The sequence below is a fragment of the Copadichromis virginalis genome, linkage group LG3, assembly GCF_057382275.1.
Source record: "Copadichromis virginalis isolate Kocher_CV1m ecotype Utaka linkage group LG3, C_Virginalis_male_GT1.1, whole genome shotgun sequence".
Taxonomy (NCBI): domain Eukaryota; kingdom Metazoa; phylum Chordata; class Actinopteri; order Cichliformes; family Cichlidae; genus Copadichromis; species Copadichromis virginalis.
The window spans coordinates 5,822,558-5,826,600 of NC_140620.1; positions in this window are offsets into that span (position 1 = coordinate 5,822,558).

A 4,043-nucleotide genomic window follows, 5' to 3' on the forward strand; every position below is an offset into this window, starting at 1 on the left:
AGCCACATAGTACGAGACAGCTCAAATAATTAATCAGGAGTAATCCCCCAGATATATAACAACGCTCAATCTGGAAATGGCAAAGCCGACCACCCAAGACAGAGCAGCATGTTTGTTTCCTGCGGTGCGCAGCTCGTCCTGGTGTTTCCTACATTTCCCACAGGCCAAAGCGCTTCACCACGAAGCTTCCGTACACACGAGGCCATCCACAGTTATCTGGTGATCGTAATACGGAGAAAACTAAACTGTAAAGTCGCCCGGACACAACTTAGCGCTGAACAGGACCTGCTAATAGCAGCTTAGCATCAACACAAGCTAATGCTAACGTTATACAGCTGACGGCAGGTTCACTGTAACAGATACGCGGCTGTAACTGTAACTGCAGCAGGCTAAGAAAGACTAACGAAGCTCAGTTAAAGTTATACATGCTGTTCAAAAAACTTTACCTCCTCCAAATCTCATGAACCCATACTTTACTCATAATGCAACATAGAAAAGAAATGAGCTCATTGTGAATTTGGTGGCAGCAACATCCCAAAAAGCTTGCAGCATGGCCATGTTTCCAACATCACCTCTACTTTCAACAACCATCCATAAACACCTGGGAACTGAGGAGACCAGGTGCTGGACTTTTCGGAGAGCATCATTTTTGTCTGATATAAGGGACAGAGCTGCTCAACAGTCCTGTGGCTTTTCCTCTCGTGATGTCACAAATATCATCAAATATCTGGTTCAGAACTTGCGGTCTTCCACTACAAAGCCCTGCTGTAGTGTGCAGCTTAGCAACATCCTCCATAAACATGTAAAATACATCATCTCCATGGGAGCACATGTTGCTCTAAAACCTGTGTATATAATTCAGTCTTGGTTCCTTTCCAAATGTGCAAGGTGCCAATTCCATAGGCACTGATCTAATGCCAACCATCAGAGATGCAGCCTTTTTAAACACTGATAACAAACTTCAGCTCAGACCATTTGGATATGTCAGTGTTCACAGGCAGAACGTGCAGGTGTTCCTAAACCCATGCAATGATTTCCATGACAGCGTGCCACCTGAGTAACAGAAGATCATGTTGGTTTTCAGATCTTTACTAGATTTACCCAGTAAAGATTTTACACTGCAGAACATTATTCTGATATTGTGACACAGTTTGTAGATGGGTAAACCAATGAGAGCCCTGTTCTTCCAGTATGCTCCTTTTATACACAATTAAATGACTTCCCTATGGCCAGATAAGCGAATGAGTTGCAAAATATTCCTGTCCCTCCAACACTTACTTCTCTGGGTTTTTCTTGTCCCCGTCCCACCTTTAGAAAGATGAGGTGATGCCCTTAAATTCAAGATCAACTAATACTTTTCACAAAGTAGTAAAATCTTTCATTTTAAATATTTTTGAACATTAATTTAATTAATAACTGTTGCCTGAATGTACAGTTTCCATTTCGTGAATACCATGTTTCATATGCATAGCCTTCTGCTGATATTATTCCTGGTAAATCTCTCAAAGATACCTTTCTGGTCATCTCCCCTTTCCTTCATGTTATCAGCTTTTGCTTTGGATACCTGAACACTTGAAGGCAGCCTGTGTCTTCCACTGTTATATAATTACAGCCACATTTCTAAAATACAAGTCGTTACTGAAGTTTTCCAAAAACCTGCTTCTTCAACTGGTTAAGGAACCCTGCACCTTGCATCAGTTCTAATCTAGTTTCTCTCAGAGTCACAGCACTAAAACACCATCCATCCATCCATCCTCTTAACCTCTCCTCCAACTTAGGAACCTGTGGTGTCACGAACCCATCCCACCTGTCATGGGTACCTCTTGACCTGCCACTAGTCCATCACTGAGAGACAGAACCACACACTCATATTCACACTATGGTCAATTAAATTTAGGGCCCTTGGATTGTGGGAGAAAACAGGAATACAGCCCCCCGCTGACAGGCGTTAATACCAGCAACAGGTTTTTTGCAGGAAGGCACCAGTGTGTAAATCACTGTGCCTGCTGAAACTCCAAAACAATATTCTTGAGTAATGGTAAGGTGATTAATGCCATTCTAACAAACAGAATAGTGAACTGAGATTATAGTTATAGTGATGCTCTCACATAGTTTTCATCATTCTTATCTCACAAACACTTCAAAATTCATATAAATAACTACAGGGCTTACTCCACTCCTATGGGATCCCACAAGGGTCAATCCTCAGACTAACTCAGCTTTCATTGTGTGTTAATTAAGGGTAACTGGACACATTCAGTGGGAAGAATATGCAGCAGTCCTATACTGTACTATGTACCAGTAATAATTAGATGGATAGATAGATTAGATTTCCTTCTATCTCCATCCATTTATCCATTTCCTATTGACTATGATTCACACCACTGCTTTAATGTTAATATGTTTGCAAGAAGGATCTGTAACAGTTTATGGTTGAATATACATATTTCTATACTGTGTGATGCGATATGTAGACCTCTCTGTGATGTGTTAAGAGTTTCAGAAATGTGTTTTAAATAGTGCTATACAATAATGATGGTTATTTATTGTTGTTATTATATGACACTTTAAGCTACTTCTCTGGAGTACACTGAAGGCTAGTTTGTATAAGAGGGTTTTTCATAGACTTTCTTATTATTTTGTCCAAATTTGGGCGTTATTATGCAGTATAGTAAAAAACCTTTTTAGTAACATATATGCACAGAAAAGGGGAAACTGGAGTTCACTGAATTACTTCTTTTCGTTAGCCTGGAACAATCAGATTATCATTTTAAACTCCAGTTCGAGCGACTTTGAACGTTACATTTAATTGTTTTAAGGCAGAAACATCAGGTTTCCTTTGGGACCTGAACGTAGCGTTCTTACGGGAGGTTGCCGATAGTTGATTGGAGATCTGTGGATCTGTTGTTCTCTTATTGGTTCTTTGCATCTCGTGCTCTTTCTGAGGCCTCAAGCGGGTACGCCAAGCCGCGCGTGCGCTGTGCCTCTTAAAGCGATCCGGTTTGTTGAACGTAACAAAGACCGTAACGGAAGTGACCGCATTTCATGCTCAAAATAAAATACTGGATAATTTTTGGAAAAAGTGCATCGTAGTTAGCAGTCATTAAAATGAATTTAAAGATAAATAATGACGCTGTAGTGATAATTAATATTAAATATTATTAATTAATAATTACTATTAATATTGAGTATTAATATAATTATTAATTATTAATATTAAATGATTTCCCCTCGGGATCAATAAAGTATTCTGATTCTGATTAATATCACAATAGCTAGACGATATTTTACTTTCTTAACAAATTGGTTTAAAGTCATGGCAAACAGACTTAACATCCAGTAAGTGTGTGAAAATATTCTCTTTGCCGCTGAAGTCCTTTAAAGACTTTATAGACTGTAAATCTCAATCCAGTATCAGTGCTGGGAACCACAGACACGCAGTAAGAGAACAGAGACTCCAGTGAAGGCACTCCTACATTCCTTACTAATACTGCACAGTGAAAACATGCAATTCAACTAAAATAGAGCTTCAATACCGGCAAGACTTGTCGAATGCACGGACAGCTTCAGGAAACACAAAAAGGAACCTACAGTCATAAAATTAGAGAAGCATAGCTTAGTTTTAATCCTGGCAGAGTGGAGAAGTCTTTGGAGCTGCATTAACAGCTTAATGTTGGAAGTAAATGTCTGTGCAGCTGGATTGCTGGCAACGGTATAAAAAAAAAGTAATTTACTAATTAAAATGATTCATTCTGGGTCATGCATATACAGGTTAAAATCATACACGCCAGGATTATAAACAGCTGTGTGTATATATGCTAACAACAAAGTCGAAAAGTAGTTAAGAAACCTGAAACTTTTCAAATAAACACACGTGGAGATGGTCTGAAAGACAAAACAAAAGAAAGACAAATCTAAAGAAATATATATAAGGAGAATGTTAGGTATGTGGGGACCTGGAGTGCATCTTTACCGCAAGTGTTTTACTTTGAAAAGCCCCAAGCGGATACTGTCCACGTCATTACAGACGCTTTACAGCCGGC